Source organism: Sus scrofa, chromosome 11, assembly GCF_054392235.1.
Source record: "Sus scrofa isolate SSC_HxYL_T2T_F1_AM1 chromosome 11, Sscrofa_HxYL_maternal_Yorkshire_Landrace_v2.0, whole genome shotgun sequence".
Lineage (NCBI taxonomy): Eukaryota > Metazoa > Chordata > Mammalia > Artiodactyla > Suidae > Sus > Sus scrofa.
Genome location: NC_139393.1, coordinates 55,626,750 through 55,648,832, shown reverse-complemented (window position 1 = coordinate 55,648,832; position 22,083 = coordinate 55,626,750). Strand labels below are relative to the sequence as shown.

Here is a 22,083-nt window from a genome sequence, read left to right as displayed (position 1 = left end):
GGGAAGAGCCAGGTGGCCAGTGAGAACATGGAGTGTAAAGAAAGGACTAAAGAGGGGACAGTATTGGGCAGGTTGAAAAGTTCAAGGAGGTCCCTGTGGTTAGACTGTAGTTAAGGTAATAAATTGATGTACCCCTTTTTTCAGATAGAACAACTTTCAGGGCGTGGGGCCTTGGAGAATCCAGCCTTTCCGTGGGCAGGACCTGGAAGGAGGGCCCTCTGGGCCTTTATCAAGAAGAGGGTCTGTTATAACCTACATCTTCCATGTGTATTTAGATCGTGCTCTGACTCACTACCACTTTCATGGCTGTCCATGAGCATTAATTTTTCTTTCTTTCTTTCTTCTTTTTTTTTGATCACACAGGAATGACTGTTCTTTGGATTGAGATATTCTCCAATAGGCAATACCTTCACAATAAATCCCAGGGGAGGAAGACACCAAATGCTCTCCCCTCTCCTCTGAAATCTTAGTTTCTAAAAAATAACTTGTTTGCTGCACACGCCCATTACATAGTTACATCACCTGAACAACACGACTCACTTTAAAACACACATGCACGTTTGCACATGAACTTGTGCAGACTTGCCTGAAGTGACAGGGACAGCCACCTCCTAGTGGGGGGAGTGTTCCTGGGGCCCCCTGCTGCTCAGTGCAGTGTTGGAGCAATGGCGGTATGAGCATGCTCCTGGGTCAAGGTCCCTCTTGACAGAGGTGTCACTCCTGAGTCACAGGGTCAATGGGAGTCCCTGAAACCACCCCTTGCAGAATTCTTGTTCACTGGATTGGCTTGTTTTCTTTATGAGTGAGAAAAGCAGCTCTGCACACCATATTTTAACAGCACTTGTAATATCTCACACATCTTAGAAAATGCAAGGTAAAACGCCTAACTGCAGGAAGATAACGACATTTGGCTTTTTCATGTCGCCATATGCCTTCCTTATTGGACAGTGACAATGATCAGAGCACCACCCAGATACTAGTGTGGGAAATCTGCCAACTGTGACTAGAAATATATAAAACTCTGCTTGCTGCAAGCAGCAGAGTTTGTGTAGGTTCCATGGATAGACTGTTGATACCGGTTCCAACCCCCAAATAAACAGTGCATTAACAAGTTCCAGCACGATGAGAGGGCCTCACAGAGAACTCTGGGTCGCCTTTCCAGGGTCTCATTTGAAGTCGCTTAAACTGCAAGCTGACGAAGGGGTTCATTCAGAGCATCGAGGGGAGCCCCCAGAGACCAACTTTATCCCTTCCCACGGCAGACTCCACTCACACATGGGCTTCTTACTCTTCAGCCACTGGATCTCCGTTTTGTCATTGCATATTGAACTGAAGTGGATTCAGAACATCCCTGCAGTGAAAGTGAAAAGACAGAGACCCTCAAGGCACAGAAAGATTAGCAGGATTATAGTTACAGGAGGCGAAATATCACTGCATTCAAACCACTGCCCACGTTTCCAGATGAACTGGAGCCCGCAAAGGACTAGCGTGGCGCTGATGACAGAGCTTTGTACCAAGTGAAGGGCACAAAAAACCCTCTGCTTCTTTCCTCCTACGCAATTGTGCACCCAGGGCAGTGCTGATATATTTCCCAATACCTCTTTTGCAAGTCCTGCAGTGCAGTGGGCATGCTGCGCTTGATACAGCGGCACTGTGGGTGCTTGTAGATCACTTCTTCCGGCTTCAGCTGCAAACTCTTCTACCTATTCTTTATTATCACCGCCTTTGGGGACTGCCTCTCAGGTAGGTGAGCAGGGTCCTTAACCGAGAGGCAAAGCGAACACCTCTTGCGTTAAAAAGACCTCGTGGACCCCCGAGTACCGGAAGTCCTTGGAGCGCAGGAGCGTGGCAATCCGCATTCGCGACCGGAAGCTACGTCATGAAGGCGCCGGTCTTGCTGCTGCTGTGAGGGTGAACCAGGCAGTAACAGCCACGTCGTCGGAGGAAGAGGCGGACCATTTTCATTTTCAGTCCAGAGAGAATGAAGTTCGACATGCCTGAGACTGTGTTCTGAAGACGGCATAGTTTCCTCGCGCACATCACAAATGATTTCTAAACATTACTAGAATATTTTGCGCCTTTTCTTCGGGATCTTAAGGTGCATACTGCCCTGTGTGATAGGATAACGAAGCACAGGTGAGGTCGCCACATGCTGCTATGCTGCTGTCCTGCCCGGGCAGTGGGGGCAGTGGGAAGGAGGCGGCCGCCTAGCAGACAGGAGAGCCGGGTCCAGCCTCCGTGAGCATTAATTAACGTGTGACTCAAATGACGGGCCTGCAGCAGTGAAGCTTTTGCCAAGGTGAGTTCATTGAAATCAATACTGCAATCTGTACTGAAATCTACCTGGGGAGGAATATCTGGTCATAAAGAATCTTCTTTCATGTGACCTTGATGTGTAATAAATAGGTTTTTTCTCTTTCTTCCCACAAGGGTCAAAGAGTGATTGAACAAAATGGATTAGCTAATGCAAATTAAAATAAATTGTCTAGAAATTAAGCCAGTCCTAAACCCTTGCCCCAGAGAAGAGATCGCTCATAGGGCTCCTTTATACATGAGTTGTCTAAAGTGCTTGTTACTGTTCATGGCATGTGCTCAGTATATGACAGTTACTATTATGTGGTAATAATAGTAGCCTGAGATCACCCCAATTAGTAGGTAATGACTAACTAATATAAATGAAGTTTCTACTGGTCATAAGCACATGGCTATGTATGTTGCATCACATACTCATAGCTCCACCAACCTGGCAAGAGGGATGTACACATCAGGATTATTTTAGGACAGCAGGACCCCCCACCTCCCTTTCTTCCTTCCTAAGCCTGGAGATGAGCAGCCCCTGAAGCATTTGGTTAAATACAAGTGAACTTCTGCACTCAGAGTTCTGTTAGGAAGGAGACAGGAGATATTGTTACCGAGTGGAAGCTCATATTGGCTCACTGCGGTGGCCAATAAATCCAGAGAGGAGGTGTTGGGGCAAGGAATAGCAGCTTTATTCAGAAAGGCAGCAGACCCATAAGATAGTGGACTTCTGTCCCAAAGGGTGATCTTACTGGTTAGAATTCAGGCTGCTTTTATACTAAAAGGGTGAGGCGGAATGTGTGTTTGGGGTGGCTGGTTGCTGCCAACGTCTTGATGCACAAATCCTTGTTCGTGCAGCTGTCCAGGTAGGACTGGTCACAGTTTTTTATTTTCTGTTCGGCAACTTTTTATCTCTATATGAAGGGGAAAAAGTGTCAAAACATGGAGAAGGAACTGTCAGGTATATTTCAGGCTCTAGGCAACATTCTTTTTGTACAAAAGATGGAGAGTTGGCATGATTAAGCACAGGCAGCAGTGCACAAGGATTAGAGTTAAAGGACTGGATCCAGTATGGAGTCAGGTTTGCTCTTTGTTATAATATGACTACCAGACAGCAACTAACAGTGTCTATCCTTACAGTTCTTAGCTTTGCCACCTCTTTTTCTGCTCCTCCTAGTGAATTCCATAGCCATATGGTTCTGAATTTAGTATATGTGTGATGAAGTGAGCATTGAATTTCCATACGGAAATATTTTCTCTTCTGTATGTATACTCCGTGCTCTTTTATGATTTTAGACTTTCATATTTGTTCTTGCTTCTGCTTATCATTCTTCTGCCTTTCTCATTGTATGTCATCATCATGATTTAACCAGTGTCCTTTCACCCATTTATTCATTCCATCTACAGCTCACAAATATCCAAAAATCCGTTAAAAGTCAGGCATATAGAAATTATGACAGCAAGTATAGACACAGCCTATGATGGAAGAGATGGAGACCTAAAGCAACAATTAAAACAGAGCAGGAGTTTCCGTCGTGGCGCAGTGGTTAACGAATCCGACTAGGAACCATGAGGTTGCGGGTTCGATCCCTGCCCTTGCTCAGTGGGTTAACGATCCGACGTTGCCATGAGCTGTGGTGTAGGTTGCAGACGCGGCTTGGATCCCGCGTTGCTGTGGCTCTGGCGTAGGCCGGTGGCTGCAGCTCCGATTCAACCCCTAGCCTGGGAACCTCCATATGCCACAGAAGCGGCCCAAGAAATAGCAAAAAAATAAAAGACAAAAATAAATAAATAAATAAAAACAGAGCATAGTTAGTGCTTATAAGAAGATACAAATCTGAGCTTCGAGTCACCAACCCCACCTGAGATAGGAAGTTGATCTTATTGGAGGAGGTAATGCTTAAGTGGTATCTGAAGGATGTCACTAAGGGAGGAGGGAAGAGTAGTCCTTCCAGTATGTGCAGAGTTGTGAGAGAATGTAATTTCTTGAGGAACATCAAATGGAAAGCCCGGGCACCATACAGTGGTTGCAGAGGAACTTCCTAACCTCCTCCATGGGATTTTATATCAGTCTGGGGAGGTTTGTTATATATGAAAGCTTTATAAGCTCAACAGACAAGTCAGTGAGTCATTGTATATCAGTGAAAGAAGCAGGGGATTAGAGTCTGACAGATGTGGATTTGAATTCTGATACTTCCTCACATTAGCTGTGTGACTTTGGGTAAGAAATTTCCCTCTTTTGAGTATGTTTCTTATCTGTAAGATGGGGATAATTTTGTTTTAATATTATGAGCATCAAAATAAGTTAGTACTTTCAAAACACCTGTAAGTGCCAGTATCATAATGAGTTTTTAACAAATATTACTCCTCTTCCTTCACCCCTGGTATTTAACTTCCTTCTTGAAATTCTCTCCTCCTTTGGCTCTCTCCCATTTCTCAGTTTTAACTTTATAACTGCTTGTTTTGGCCGTGAACATGAATTTCTCTTCACTGATGGATCTTATTTTCCGAAAATACTGGTTATCCCTAAGGATTTGTCTTACCCTCTTCCAACTCAATCTTTATGCACAAGCATCCTAATTTAAGGCAAACTCTACTTCTTGATATGCTTTTAAATTTCAGTGCCTTCATCTAGGCCCAGACCTGTATTTCAGCAGATCTATGGATAACAATATATTGTGTTTGTTATCTATTGCTGGGTATGGATTTACCCTAAATTAATGGTTCAAAGCAACATTTTTATTCCACAGTTTCTGTAGGCATGAATCTGGGTCTGGCTTACATGGGCCACGCGTCCCATGGCCTTTCACAAGAAGGCAAACAAAGTGTTAAACGGGATTGTAGTCTCATGTCTCCATATACACTTACATAGTTGGACCATGTTTCCCACTGGTGAGTGGAGTGAAAGTCTCAGTTCTTTACCAGCTGTTGGGTAGGACAACCCATAACATGGTAGCTGGTTTCCCTGAAAGCAAGTAGGAGAACGAGAAAAGCAAGATGGAATTCACTGTCCTTTGTAGTTTAATATCGGAAATAATGTCCTATTACATTGGCTACATTTTATTAGGAGTGAATTGTTACATCTGCCCACACTTGAGGGGAATAGATTACACAAGGATGTGAATACTAAGAGTCTTTTAAGAAACTACCTACCACACTTAAGACATTCCTATGAGGTAGATATTATCCTTGTTTTACAGATGAAAAATAGAGACACTAAGAGTTTAAATATGATACCAATACTTACTCATCATTTTTGGATCTGGCAATTGAAACTTTAAGGCTGTTTTTTATTTTGTATTTATTTATTTTTATTTTTGACAAATCAAAAATTGTATGTATTTAGATATACAGTATGTTTTGATATATATAATAATTGTAAAATTATTTCCTCCGTGGAACTAATATATCCATCACCTCCCAAATTTCCTTTTTTTTTCTTTCTATATAGTGAGGACCCTAGAGATCTTAGCAAATTAAAAGTTTCTAATACATTATTATTGACTATGATATACATAAAGTCTTTAGAACTTACTTGTCTTATAACTGAAAGTGATCAATAACTCTCCATTTCCCTACAGCCTCTGGTAAACACCGTTCTACTCTGTTACTATGAGTTTGACATTTTTTTTTTATTCCACAAACAAGTGAGATCATGCAGTATTTGTTATTCTCTGTCTGGATTATTTTACTTAGCATGATGTCTTTCAATTGCCTCTGGGTTGTGGCAAGTGGCAGAATTTTCTTCGTAATTGTGGCTCTAAAATATTCCATTGTATATAAATCTACCACATTTTCTTGATCCATTTATCTGTTGATGGATACTTAGGTTGTTTTCATATCTTGGCTGTTGTAAATAATGCTGCAATGAATTTGGGAATGCAGATTATCTCTCCGAGATACTGATTTAGTTTCCTTCAGATGTATACCCAGAAATAGGATTGTTGGATCATATGGTACTTCTATTTGTAATTTTTTGAGGAACCTCCATACTTTTTTCCACAGTGACTGTACCATTTACATTCTTAACAACACTACACAAAGATTCCCTTTGCTTCGCAATCTAACACTTGTTATCGTTTGACTTTTTGGTCATAGCAGTTCTAACAATTGTGAGGTGATAATTGCATTGTGGCTTTGATTTGCATTTTCATGGTGATTTATTATATTGAGTATCTTTTCATATACCTATTGGCCATTTGTGTGTCTTTGAAAAAATGTCTATTCAGGTTCTTTGCACATTTTTTAATTGAAATATTCTTTTGTTGTCTGTTGAATTGTATGACTTCTTTATATGTTTTGCATATTCTTATGTCAGATATATGGTTTGCATATATTTTTTACCATTCCACAGGCTGTCTGTAAATTGTGTTGATTGTTTCCTTCACTGTGCAGATAATTTTTTTGTTTCACATTTGTTTATTTTTGCTAGGGTTACCAGTGCTATTGGTGTCAATTCAAGAAAAAAAAAAAAAGAAAGAAAAGCAATGATAAGACTAATCAAGGCTATTTCCCCTATGCTTTCTTAGAGGAGTTTAACCATTTCATATCTTATATTTAAGTCTTTAATCCATTTTGAGTAGATTTTTGTGTATGCTGTAAGATAAAACTGATTTTTATTATTTCACACTAAGTAATGGCTTTTGAGATGTTTTAAAGTTATGTTATTTTCAAAGAGGTATTTTCTGTAGCATATCTATGCTTATTAATATATCTGCAAATGAAGCTAAACCAGAGTTTCATGCAAATATGGACATAAAAAGAAATCAATCTAGTCTTTGAATTATAAGTCTCATTTAACTGGAAGGCAACATAAAATATGTTTGAAGCCAGTAGCTGTTTTCTTTCTGGCTTTGATTCTCCCTCTTTTTTCCTTTTAAGTATTGTTAATGTAGACTTGGGGTGAGGCCCTGTCATGATGTTATGGATAGTACCATTTCCTTTTGACCAAAGCTCAATCCAGAGCCGTAATTTTCTGTCCCGTATCGCTTCTTCCAGCAACAGAATATGCTCCTGGATATTTCTGGTCTGGGATTTCATCTGAACTAAAGTGCCCTAGCAATTGCTTCATACCTATAGTTGCTTAGAAAAGTGTTCAGTTGTGTAAATTTCTGAGGTGAAAGAATCATCAATATGAAATTGCTTTATATACTATTTTTTACCTTGCCTATGGTAAGAGTATTCAATTGGAATAGTTCTTGGGACATTTTTTTCCCCCTGATTTTGTGCTTAATATTTAACTTCATTCTCTTATTATATTACTTTTATTTTTGTATTTTGTTATGTTTTAATATATGTTTTCGATTATGAGGTGTCTTCCATCATTTCTGAAAGTATTAAGGTTCTAAATTAGAGATTAATAAATATTAAATGACATAACATTAGTTTAAGGTTTATCTTAAAAATACTTAAAAATACCACAGAGTAGTGAATATGACAAAAAAGAAGCAGAATCACAGATATAGTGCACAAACTAGTGGTTACCAGTGGGGAGACGGGAAGAGAGAATATAGAGATGGGGATTGGGATGTACGAACTATTGGTGTAAGATAGATTCAAGGATGTACAACGTGGAGAATATAGCCAATATGTTGTAGTAACTGTAAATGGAAATTAGCCTTTAAAGATTACATACAGATGACCAAAAAGCACATAACGATATGCTCAACATCGCTAATTATTAGAGGAATGCATATTAAAACTACAATGAGGTCTTACCAGTCAGAATGGCCAATTATTAGCCATATAAAAGATTGAAATAATGGCATTAGCAGCAACATGGATGGACCTAGAGATTATCATACTAAGTGAAGAAAGTCAGACAAATATGATATCACTTACATGCAGAATCTAAAAAAATGATGCACATGAACTTACTTACAAAACAGAAACAGACTCACAGACTTTGAAAACAAACATGGTTACCAAAGGGGAAAGGTGGAGGGGAGGGATGGATTGGGGGTTTGGGACTGGCATGGGTACACTGCTGTTTATGGAATGGATGGTCAGCAGGGATCTGCTGTGCAGCACAGGGAAATCTACTCAGTATTCTGTGATCACCGACATGGGAGTGGACATGTTATGTGTATAACTGAATCACTTTGCTGTACAGTAGAAAATTATTTGATCACTCGTCCTGGAATAAGAAACAAGAAAAAAAGAGGCAAGAACCAGATTTTCAAACCTAAGTCAGAAGCAGAGAAATTTGCTTATTTAACAAATAGATCTAAGTATCATTGTTCATAATTTGGGAAAGTTTGAAGTATTAAATGGGAATTAAATGGCCAAATCTCCTCACAAGAAATGAATAGTATAATGCTACTGTTTCTTTGAATGGGTCTTTTCATAAACTGGTAAATTGGAGAATAGAATGCCGTGGCATGATAACATCATTTCACACAGTCAGATACTAAAGAGCATGAGATTATTTTCAACTCTCTGATGGGGCAGTTATCTGTTAAGGAGTACTTTTGAAAAACATCTTCTAGAATGAGTTTTGTTTTCTAGTATTTCTTTGGATACTCCCTATGTTCTGCTAGAACTTGGCCATGCTTGTTGAATGATAATACATAGTGTTGAGCCCCTTTATTAAAATCTTCTGGAGTTGAACATCTAATTCATCAATGGCAATTTAAAAGTTGGCCTACATCAAAGTCCACCCTTTGCATGTCTGCAGACTTAGATTTGATTCTTTGTGGCAAGAGCTTATTGGCTGTAAGAGGTCTCCTTTGTCAAAGTTGTGATGTTGTATTGTAATTGTTTATGGGCTCTTATCTGAACCAGTGGCTTTATGAAGTAACATTCTGAGGATTACAATGAGAGCCATTGTTTCAGCTTCCTTTGGGCTGAATTTTAAGAGGCCTTAGTCCTAACATGAAACTAAACTTCTTCAAAAGATGTGTCATGTGTTAGAACTCATTCATGTATTAGAATTTTTCACAGGATTTGAAAGATTCGGTAAGCTAATTTGATGGTCACTTTGGAACAAAGAGAGACTCCTGACAGCAAAGATCTCTTTCAGGAGAATGATGCTGTAGGATAGTGAAAATCCATTAGAAACTGTTCTCAGGAGTTCCCGCCGTGGCGCAGTGGTTAACGAATCCGACTAGGAACCATGAGGTTGCGGGTTCGATCCCTGCCCTTGCTCAGTGGGTTAATGATCCGGCGTTGCCGTGAGCTGTGGTGTAGGTTGCAGATGTGGCTCAGATCCCACGTTGCTGTGGCTCTGGCCTAGGCCGGTGGCTGCAGCTCCGATTGGACCCCTAGCCTGGGAACCTCCATATGCCGCGGGAGCGGCCCAAGAAATAGCAAATAAAGGCAAAAAAAAAAAAAAAAAAAGAAACTGTTCTCAGCCATTGTTGTCAGCAGCTTACCATCCTTATGCATCTCCTTGGATAAGCCAATCAAATCTCCTGAGTGTATTTTTTCATTTGTAATATAAGAAAGTGAGCTAGATCATTGTTAATGTGTGGGGGTCCTAATTTCCTGTGACTCAATTAAACAAAACAAAAAGAACAGAACATCAAGCTGTGTTTTGGTTAATACAGCCTATAGCCACCCACATATAAATATCACTATTTGATGTCACAAAAATTACATAAAAAATGACCTGAAAATTTTAGGGCCATTTAATTTATTAAAGAAGGTTTGTAAAGAAGCCCTATAACAATAAACATAAAAACAAACACAAAACATTGAGAAGTTAACTTTAATATTATTTCTAATCAGGAAAGGGCTTATCCATTCCACGTGAATTGTCAGAACTGAAGATCTAATTTCTCCGAACTAGGACAGACTGTATCTTGCCTTTCACTAAGGAATCATCTAAATGCAAATGGAAAGGCTTTTCCATATGATCCAAAGTGAAGTCAGGGAGAGGCAAGGAGGTATATTCAGATTTCCTGAACTTTAATTCTGTTCCCTCTATACTCAGGGTGTTTTCTTAACAAAGCTGTTCTTCAAGTCATTTCACAGTTTGAAAAATAAAAGAGAAAAAGATATCTTTCAAAAGTATCTAATGGCTAATTGTTTGGAACTATCAAACTGCTATGTGGTAGTCCTGATAAATGAAAGAAAAATAGATTTTAGCGGTTCCTCAGCTTCAGCAATATAAAACCATTCGTAATAGAATGTATCACTGCTTTCAATATACATATCAAGTTCTTAAAACTTCAATTTAGTTGCTCCTTTTGCGCAAAAGCCTAATTTTAATTCCACAATGAAATGGTTTGATTTTTGGAGTGCTTTTTGCTGAATGTTGTGAATCAGGAGTTTGTAAGCTGTAAACATCAAAACATGTTAGAAATGAAGAAATTTAGATCCTGTAATTTAAACTGAGACTTTTTTCACATTGTTAATTGAGATTTCATAGACAATAGCTCAAGGATATTGTCTATGGAACTCCCCCCCCCCGTCAACACGCACTCTGTCAGAAATGCTTCCAAGAATAAAACCTTTGTCATATTTTTTAGTTCATTAGCAAACACATATAACAATTTTAATCCTCTTTTACGTGCAGCAAGTAGTAATTAAAACTCAATGAGTAACCAACCATTACACAGCTGGTTTTCATCTCAGAGAGCTAGTCAAGCAGCCGTTTAATTTACATTGTGACATAAGTGGTCAAAAGTCAGCTTGTTGACAATCATATCATCCTATGCCGTTGGCTTCATTGCTAAGACTCTCTCCTGGGAAGTTGTGAAATACTTCCTGCTTAGAGTGAGGAAGAAAGTTCTGGCTTTGTATTTAAACTATAAAAAGAAACTAATTAGTGTTCTGAAAAGGGAAATAATTTTTAGGCTATCATTTTAAATATCTATATGTGCATATACACTATATATAGTTTTTGTGTGTGTGTGTATAGCCATTTATAGTGTATATATAATTATATACATATACATAATTATATAAACATATATAATGATTTTTCTATAAAAGTTGTTTTCTTCCATGCACACACATTCTATTGTGTACTATTTATCTCTACTGTTGAAAATCCCGTTTTACCAGAAAGGTGACATTTGAGATAAAGTATTTGAAGATGTTTGGTAAAATGTTTAATATTAAAGTCTTCTTGCCTTCATGATAAAATTTTCAAAAGTTCTATATCTCTTTTGGTCTTTTTTGTAAAGTGAAATTATAGCATGAGTTTATTTTGGTGGCAAATGCCTGCTTTCCATCATGCATACCCTCACATAGCACTGTGATAATGCCAAATTGCAAAATCCTGAAACTTACTGCAACAATCTTCCAAATTATTTTCTTGATTTTAGGTAGTGTGATATGTAGAAGTGAGAAAGCAAGCAGGCTAACATTGAGTACGGGGGGCGGGGGGAGGGAATAAAGCAAAAAACAGAAACAGGAGAACAAGAAGATAATAGTTCAAAGAGTTCCCATTGTGGTTCAGCAGCAACAAACCTGACGAGAATCCATGAGGATGCTGGTTTGATCCCTGGCTTTCCTCAGTGGGTTAATAAGGTTCAGGCATTGCTATGAGTTGTGGTGTACGTCACAGACGCGGCTTGGATCTCATGTGGCTGTGGCTATGGTATAGGCCAGGTGACTGCAGCTCTGATTTGACCCCTAGCCTGGGAACTTCCATACGCCACACATGTGGGCCTAAAACAAGCAGAAAGCAAATAAATAAGTAAATAATTGGAAACAGGAACAAATCAGGATAATGGGTTTTTAAGAGATACTCACTATGACCCTGCATCATCGTGGATCCCTCAGCTGAGAATGGGATTCAGAATTTCTGCCTTCTGGACCTTTCTCATTCTTTAAAACCTAGCTTATTCCTGAAGCTTTAGCTTCCCTAAAAGTATAATTTATCCCAGTACTTAATCCTGATGACGAGTTATATAATTGAGAAGAATATTGTGATCATTTCATTTCAGAGAAATCATAAAATACATAATAATTTCCTCTTTACCAATGTTGACAGTTACTGAAAATTCATTTTCTTATAAAACCTGAGAAAAGCATTAAAAAAAATTTCTTCTGAACTTCTGTAGAAATATGTTCACTATTCTAATTTGCTTTGGCTTTGAATTTGTTCTGATGAAGTTCTGTAAAATGGGTCATTATTTTAAAGGAAGCTAAACCTCATTAAAGTCAGAACAAGAAGTAGTCAATTTAAGTTGTCACATGGAATGCTTTGCTAAATATAAGTAGGAAAATACCCTAACTGTGGGTCTCTGGAGCAGCAAAGAAAAGGAAATTGCATGATTACCACTTCTGAAGACATTTAGAAATATTGATTATATAATTTAAGAATGTAATTGCTTTTGCATAGAAGCATGTAGTTAATGAATATATTTAGGGAAAGAGAGGAAATAACTTTTTGAAATTCATTTCATTGGTAGCGATTAAAGTTCATTTAATGAGTTGAAAAAATATTAGTTTTCCTTTCTATAAGTCAAAGGCTACTTAGTTTTTAAAAAATATTCCAAAAGCCTCAAATACATAAACATAGAATAGACTTAATTTGTTTCTTGTCCTGAAAACTATCTTGTCATTTCCTAATGTTACCACTGCCACTGGATATATAACTAGGATTTTTGCCATGGGCAGATTTCCAAGGACATCTCCAAAGTAAAGCTAGTGGATGGGCATCCTGAACCAATGCCAGACAGTAAATCCAACTGGAAGGCAACAGTGTTGCCTTACTGATTGCATTATACACACAATTGCTGACAAGTTACCACTTCTGAAGACATTTAAGTCTTTTAAGACATTTTTCCTGGTTCTAAACTTATTTAAGAGAATATTGATAATTTTACAATGATGTTGAGTCAGAGAATTAAAAGTGACCTTGGAGGATATTCATGCTTTTTACGTAGCCAATACTACAGTAATGAGAGTTTCAGAACAATATTTTGGAATAAACACCTTTTCATCTTCAAATCTTCAGTCAGTCTGGCAGGCAGGTCAAAAAAAGAATGAAGGAAAAAAGAAATAAAGGAGAGAAGGAACGATGGCAGGAAGAAAGGGAAGAAGGAAGGGAAAGAAGGAAGAAAGGGAAGAAAGAAGAGAAGGGACGGAGGGTGGAAGGAAGGGAGGAAGGGAATGAAGGAATTGTCTTATCACAGCACCGAATCCTAATGAGTCATTTGGTTCTTAATGGAACTAAAACTGAATTTTAGAGTTTTTCAGTCAGAGTCCGAGGATAAAAAGGAAAAGGATAAAATAAATCACTTTAAAAGATAAATACTTTTTTCTGGCTTGTCAAGATAAACAAATATTATGTAATTTTTTTTTAAAAAATTGGCTCCTTGCCAGTCTATTTTGCTAAACAGAAAGACCAAACAGACATTTTCTGCAAATGTAAGATTTTGAAGAGGAAAACAATACAAAAGCATATCCTTTGTTAGGACTGTTATATTTTATTGCATGTATTAACTAGATTTCTACAGATGGACTAAAGTTGGCTTTATAACTTTTGGTAGATCCTAGCAGGGTATTTTATCACATGAACTCTTAGACTTTCACATAAGTTGGGCTTTTAATTCTGTCCTTAAAATTTAAGGCATGATTTTCATTGGGATACTATTATACAACAAGACCTACCAATTGTTTTATAAGACAAAGTATAAAAGGGGAAAATTCCATTGCTAATATTTTACTATATTTAACTGTATTTGTTATATTTATTTTTAGGTACAATTTTTACGGAAAAATTACATTTATATATGTAAATTGTATAAAGTATAATTTATTTAAAGTGTTTAATAATTTGTGAGTTCACATCATATTAACTGAAAGGATTTAGAAAATCTTTGGTCTTCATTCTTTTTTTGTACAGATCTCATGTTTCTTTACCAAGTTTCCATCTGTGTGGACTGTTTTAGTCTTTTCTTCTTTTTAATGGCAAAGGGAAGGCCCTATTCCTGTCAAATGCTGATAACCCTTATTTTCTGACTTCTCTTCTTTGGCTGTTCCTCTCAATTTGCATATTCAGTCTATCTCATCCATGGGCTCTTCCCCAACAGCGTTCAAAACCAGCTCTGATAATTCATGTCTTCTTAAAAAGATAAAAACCAAAGCTTTCTTTGATTTCACATCCCTTTTACCCCTACTCTGTTTTTCTGTTTCTTTGTATAACCCAGAATCTCAGAAGCATCACCTCCTCTAGGGTTTCTACCTTCTTACCTACTTTCTACTTTTTTTTCCACACCACTTTGGATTCTCCCCTCACTTTTCCAAAGAAACAGAATATTCTCTATAGCCAAAGTACAATGGATCTCTTAGCCCTTAGTGTATTAAATCTTTCCTTTCTTTTCTTTCACACACTGTACTTCCTTGTCCTCTGTTGTCTTCCAGCCTGAGTTCTCCTCCCCATTTCTATTATTAACTGTTGCTTCCTACTCTAGGCAATTGCTTGGAGTTGGGAGTTCTACAGAGGTTGACCTTGGACTGTCTTCAGTTTTCATCTGAGATTTTCTCACTGGGTCATGGTTCTTATTTTCCTTGGTGTTCAGTGATAGTGGTGGCTCTCAAGTCTGTGCTCCCAACTCAGGCCACTCTTTTGATCTCTAGACTTTCATAGTCTCTTTGTTGACATCTCATAGATATCAGACAGGCAACTGAAATTCCTTAACATACCTAAAACTAAATTCTCCATCTTTGAGTCAAACTTAACCTTATTCTTGTCTTCTTCTTATAAGTAATTGGCATCAAACTACCCAGTTACTTGAGCCAGAGAAGTGGAAGCTCTCTGAGATCTCCCTTTGTCTCTCCTCACTTGACATATCAACTCAAAAAATGGTGCTTTTTTTCCCCCTCTGGTTCTGCCGCTTCCTCAAAAATATGTCTGGATTCCATATATTTTTCCCTACATCAGCTGCCTACTACTCTCTCATCTTGACTTAGCTGCTTCTGCTTTTTTTTCTTATCATCCATTCTTTCATAACAGTTCAGTTCACTTGTCTGACCCTCATTTTATGTACTTATAATATTAATACCCATTGGATTTAGAATAAGACTCAAAATTATAAAATCACTTGGCAGTGCCCTACATTATACCCTCGCCATGCTTTCCAACCTAATCTTATAACTCTTGATCATTATTTATATTCCAGTTATGTTGTACTTTAATTTTTTTGAAATTTGTCAAGCTCTTTCTTTAATGAATGTCTTCATCTCTCATTTCTTCTACCTAAATCCTTCCTTCCACTTGCTCCCGGCAAATGTCCCCTCATTCTTCAGGTATTAGCTCAAAGTTTACTTCTTGAGGTAACTCTTTCCATATCTCCCAATCTGAATTAAATAGTTAAGTTGCTTCTGTTTTCATATAGACTATTATTTTCATTAATAATTAATAGCAGACTTAAGGGCTTTTTTGTTTTTGTTTTTTGCTAATGCTTGTCTCTTGACTAGATTTTAAGATTCTGGGAGATCCAGCCCCTTTTCTCAACACCATGTATTTAACACCTAGCAAGCCCACTACTGGGCATAGAGTAGTTAATAAGTATAACTGAATTATTTTTAGTTACCTGGGTAGCCCACTTTTCGTCAGACTCAGTAATAGGATCATAGTAGCATTACTGTACTGACAGTTATTGTAAAAAGAGGCAGTTACCATTTTGTCATCCCCATCTCTTATCTTTCTGGCTCTAATACCAAGACTGACTTTTTTTTTTTGTCTTTTTAGGGCCGCACCCCCAGCATGTGGAGGTTCCCAGGCCTAGGGGTCGAATCGGAGCTCTAGCCACTGGCCTACACCAGAGCCACAGCAACGTGGGATCCGAGCCGCATCTGCAACCTACACCACAGCTCACGGCAATGCCGGATCCTTAACCCACTGAGCAGACCAGGGATCGAACCTGCAACCTCATGGTTCCTAGTCGGATTTGTTAACCACTGAGCCACGAAGGGAACTCTAAGACTGACATTTTTATTGATATCCAGTCACAAATCTTTATGTAAATCAGTTCTTGGTGACTTTCCTCATCAGAAAATTGTGTACATGTTGTGCAAAATTGTGCAGATATTTCTAAACTCCAGTTCGAAATATACCCAAACCCTGATACACCTACAGAAATATGAATGGGGATAGTTAGTGAATAATGCATTTATTTAAATAAGTCTGGGAGTTCTCTTGTGGCCAACAGGTTAACGATACAGTGTTGTTACTGCAGCAGCTGGGGTTGCTGCTATAGTGTGGGTTCGATCCCTGGCCTGGAAACTTACACATGCTGCAGGTGGGGGCAAAAAAAAATTAATTAATCTGACTTCTTGTTTGCTAATATTTTAGAGACATTATGACAAATACTCTTTTTTTTTTTTTTTTTTTTTGTCATTGTAGGGCTGTACCCGCAGCATATGGAGGTTCCCAGACTAGGGGTCAGGTTGGAGCTGTAGCTGCTGGCCTTTACCACAGCCACAGCAACGTGGGATCTGAGCTGCATCTGCAACCTACACCACAGCGCACAGCAATGCCAGATCCCTAACCCACTGAGTGAGGCCAGGGATCAAGCCTGTGTCGTCATGGATACTAGTCAGGTTCATTACCACTGGGCCACGACAGGAATTCCGGTGACAAATACCCCCCCCTTTTTTTTTTTTTGTCTTTTTGCCGTTTCTTGGGCCGCTCCTGCGGCATATGGAGGTTTCCAGGCTAGGGGTCCAATTGGAGCTGTAGCCGCCGGCCTACGCCACAGCCACAGCAACTCGGGATCCGAGCCGCGTCTGCAGCCTACACCACAGCTCATGGCAACACCGGATCCTTAACCCACTGAGTGAGGCCAGGGATCAAACCTGCAACCTCATGGTTCCTAGTCGAATTCGTTAACCACTGCGCCATGACGGGAACTCCCAAATGCTCTTAAAAATAACTCTCGTTGATATGGTTTACTTAAGTTTATGAAAGACACACATACTGCACTTTCTGATAAAATTCATTTCCTTTTAGGAAAAGCACACATGCTTTTTAAAACATTTGTCTGTAAAAGCATGTTAGAAAATAAGTCAAATTAAATAAGCTAAAGAAAGGTTCATTTAGAAAGAAAGTTTGGGAATTCCCGTTGTGCCTCAGCAGGTTACTGAACCCGACTGGTATTCATTAGGATTCGGATTCAATCCCTGGCCTCACTCAGTGAGTTAAGGATCTGGCATTTCCGTGAGCTGTGGTGTCGGTCACAGAAGTGCTTGGGTCTGGTGTTGCTGTGGCTGTGGTGTAGGCCAGTGGCTGCAGCTCCAGTTCAGCTCTGGTCTGGGAACTTCCGTATTCTGCAAGTGCGCCCCTAAAAAGCAAAAGGAAGAAAGAAAGGTCGATAGACAATATAAAGGAAAACATTTATCTAATCCAGAGCAGAACTAGAGTGAGTCTAAAGAGTTCAGAGAAGGGGAATAGCAAACACTAAAATGTATTTTAAAGCTTATAAGATACTTATTAGCTTAAAGTTCACTTCTTTAGGTAACCCTTGCCGTATCTCCCAAATCTGAATTAAGTTGTTTCTGTTTTCATAGAGACCAACTATTTTTATTTTCATTAATAATTCGTAGCATATTTAAGTTTTTGTTGTTGTTTTGCTTGGTTTGCTAATGTTTATATATTGACTAGATTTTAAGGAAACCCAGTGCAGAGTATTATAGAGGAGAAAGTCATGCATGTGAAGAAACTTCTAGTAAAAAGAACCACCTGAATTTATGACCTTGGCTTAGGCAGATATTTCTTAGAAACAACACCAAACGTACAACTGTAAATTAAAAATAACTCCCTAAATTAGACTTCATGAAAATTAAGACACTCTTTTAAGACTCTGTTCAGAGAATGAAAAGATAAACTTCATACTTGGAGAAGATATTTTGCATAGACACTTCACCTGAGAAGATATAGCAATGACGATAAAAGCAAATGCTTCATATCTTTAGCCTTTAGGAAAATTCAAATGAAAACCACAACAAGATAATACATAAAGGCTGGAATGTCTAAGCAGAAGAGCCAGAACTACCCTCCCCCCAAAAAAGAACACATGGTAAATAGTTCTATTTATATCAAACTCTAGAAAGTGCGAAATAAACTATAGTGATAGAAAGCAGATTGCCTGTTGCCTTGTGATGGGGAGGGTAGGACGTTTAGGCAGAAGGGATAACAAAGAGGCATGAGGACTTGGGGGAGGTGATGTATATGTTCATTACCTGGATTGTGGTGATGGTTTCCCAATGTGTCTGTCAAACCATTTCAATCGTACACTGTTAACATGTAGTTTATTGTAGATTTATTATATGTACCTGATAAAGCTGATTAAAGGAACAAAATAAAAATGTTGGTAGTTTAATTCCATTTATGTAAAAAAGTAATAGATAGCTAACCACAGAAACACAACAACAAAAATTTAAATACACTACAAATTATTCATGAAAATGATAACAGTCAGTCTCTGACAACAGAAACAATTCAGATTGGGAGATATGGCAAGGGTTACCTAAAGAAATAAAAATATGTTTGATTTTTAATAATGGCCACATGGGTGAACTTTTTTTCTTTATTATGTTGTTATTAAAGTGTTTGAAAAAGACAAATAACTTTAATATTCAGAAAAGGTAAAAATTTTATAAGTAAATAAGTGCTAAGTTTTAACTGTGTAGTAACTTTTCCCTCAAGTTTAAAGTATAACTAATTTTACTCTTTTTCTTTTTTTTTGGCCAGCCCATGGCATATGGAGTTCCTGGGTCAGGGATCAGACCTGAGCTGCAGTTGGGGCCCACACTGCAGCTGCAGCACTGCTGGGTCCTTTAAACCATTGTGCCAGGCCAGGGATCAGAATACATCTTCCTTTCTTCTCTTTCTTGCCTTGTTTTAAAATAGAAAGTCAGTAGTAATACACCTATCTGTAAGATAACCCCTTGCAAAGTCAAGCATGCAAAGAATGCTAAAACTATACATTTTCCATCAGATATGGGGAAACAAATAAAACTCTGGGTGTGAAACAACAACTCAATATGCTTCAGAGTATGCTGATGCTGTAGGATGAAAAGAAGCTCCTCTTTCAGCTTCCAAGGGCTCTGAAAAATTAAGATTCTCATCGTGTAGGCAGATCTATAAGAAAAAGGAAACTGGTCAAAGGAGACTAATTAGCCAGGTGGAAAATAAAAGAAAATATACCAAACAGAAACAGACTCACAGACATAGAGAACAGATTTGTGGTTGCCAAGGGGGAGGGAGTGGGATGGGCTGGGAATTTGGGGTTCGCAGATGCAAACTATTACATTTAGAATGGATAAACAGTAAGATCCTACTGTATAGCACAGGGAACTATATGCAGTCTCTTGGGATAGAGCATGATGGAAGATAGTCTGAGAAAAAGAATGTGAATATATGTATGACTGGGTCACTCTTGCTGTACAGCAGAAATTGGCAAAACTCAGTAAACCAACCATACTTTAATAAAAATGACAATAAAAATAAAAGAAAAGGGGAAAAAAAACATGAGAAGAGAGAAGAGGAGGCAGTAGAAGAGGCAGCAGTGGCTAGAAACTTGGAAAATAGAGATGCAGGAAACACACGGCTGACTTACTGCCTCCATGATACCTCTTCCATCCCCTTCCTTCCCTTCTTCCCTGTGTAGCACTAGGATAGGATTTAAAATCTATGTCTCTTTTCACAAGTCTATGTTTAAACCTTATCTTGACATTTCCCTTTTTTTCTAACTTTTTTTTTCATGTATTTCTACATATTTGATTATCCTACTATATATTTAGTTTTTCCAAGAACAGGGATTATGTTTTTTTAATCTTTGTAATTTACCATCCTTGTCCTGATTTTTCTTGTATGAATGCCTAAAAAATTGCTTTTCAAATAGTTGGGCTAATTAATAGATATTCAGAGTGCTTAATGTCAAGATAATCTTTCCATGAGTTCTGTGTAATGGGCTTTCTGTTCCTCTGCACAGTCCAAGTATCTCAGTCTGCAAAGGAGTGAGAGATACATGAAACAACGTTATTAGTGTGTTAAAAGCTAGTGGTATCTTTGCCTTTCAGCATCACATAGTGTTGGTAGTCATAAAAACCCAAGGCTATTCCCCATGTACTGCTTAAAAAAATAGTGAAAAGTAGTTTATTCTTATCTTTTGTAGCAAAAATGTTTAAATGCATAATTTAGAGAATTGACTTGTTTGAACTAGGCCATAGAGGCAACAGTGTCTAGAAACTTGGACACTTAAAAAGAGACAGAGATGGAAGAAATATGTGATTCAGATAATGCTTAACAACTGAGGCATTATTATACTCTTTCAGAAACAGAGATCCAATTGTTAGGATTCATTTGGAAGGAAGTTCAGTTCAGATTCATCCTTCAATACCAGTGCTTGTTAGGTAAGGGAGAACTCGATGTTAGAATTCTTTGTGTTTCTGCTGTAAGCTCTGAGAACCCTTTCATATGTCTGTGTGTCATTAAAACACAGTTTGAGGAAACTGCACTCTTCTTTTTTTCTTTTAATCAATCCGGACATTCAAATGGAGGCCATATGGTTCTTGTCTCTAACAGTTAAGACAAAATAAGGCATTTCATTTGGTCACAATTTATATTCACTACACTGATGTCATTCCTATTTAGTGGTGACTATGCTCTGGGTAAAATAGAAAACATTGAGGTGGAAGGCCTTCTCTATCTAGACACTCATGTGCTTAGAAATCATGAATACGAACATATCTCAGAAAATAAAACTTACTCTCTGGGGAGCAGTTTTTATAGCAGTCCCATTAATGTTTGAAGCAGAGCAATAGCAGATCATCTCTTGTGTAGTTTTTAATTATAATGTGAAAATTATAAAAAGTGGAATGATTCATTTCAGTTCAAAATATCACTAAAGAAATGTGAAAAAATATTTTAATTCAGTTCAGCTAAAATCTTACTCAGTTATAAGGTATTCAGCAAATAAATTGAGATTCATTCCGAACATTATTTGCAGAGTCCTATTTAAGGGCCTTCATTATGACACATAGTCAAGGATGTCTTGACATTTTGCCAGTTATGTAAAAGATTAAGTTGCCAAGGGAAACTGTCTGAAATGATTGGAGTAACTGGAATATCTAGATTCATATCATGAGGTAATACGAGCTTCTGGTGTAGGAGAAGATAGATATACTGAGGGAAGATAAGAAGGAAGTAGGACAAATAAGAATTAAATTACTGACAAAAGGAAAATGTTCAGGAGTTAGAAATGCTATAAAATATAATAGAGAGGAGATTTTGAAAAAAAATCAAAGATAATACCAGTACCAAAATTTAACTTAATGAAAGAAAATGTCTTACTCTCATTGATACATACCTGCAGAAGTAGTTTAAGAACCAAAATACACCACTTAATTTATATTTCCTAAACAGTGAGCGCCACTGTTATTTGTAAGGGTAAACTTTGGCAGTAGGAAACTTGTAGAAAATCTAACTTTTGTCAAAGGTATCCAATAAGACCTTTAACATTTTATTTTTGAATAAGAAATGAGAGGAAATGTACCAGGCCCACTTTTGTCAGTTGGTTAAGCAGGCAGAAATTTATTGCATTCAAAGCTTAGCTTTTATCACAATCTACTTTGTATTATACTGTATCTATCTCAGGAAACTATCAGATTCTAATGGGCAAGTGATGGGTTTTGTTCATCTTCTGTCCCCACAGTTCCTTGCACTTATGTAGAATATTGAATAGTCTTTTCTACAATATACTGCTGCCCAGTTTATTGACTGGCTCAAAAATATTTCTCTAGGCTTCATCCTAAAAAGTTACAGTGTAGAGGTAGGGATATATAGTTCACTGTCATTATTCATGGCAGTTAATGTTCTATAAA

At 37.8% G+C, this 22,083-nt stretch overlaps 1 protein-coding gene and 1 pseudogene across 2 annotated transcripts in view; one reads left to right on the top strand and one right to left on the bottom strand.

Moving 5' to 3' along the window:
• Positions 1 to 22,083, top strand: part of LOC110255829 (uncharacterized) — a 497,148-nt gene that overhangs the window by 317,684 nt on the left and 157,381 nt on the right. For both annotated transcript variants that reach the window (XM_084982000.1, XM_084981999.1), the window contains exon 5: positions 364 to 2,299. The gene's annotated coding sequence lies outside the window, so the exon portion shown is untranslated. The remainder of the gene's footprint in view (positions 1 to 363; positions 2,300 to 22,083) is intronic.
• On the bottom strand, positions 1,105 to 2,023 carry LOC110255778 (palmitoyltransferase ZDHHC7 pseudogene; annotated as a pseudogene).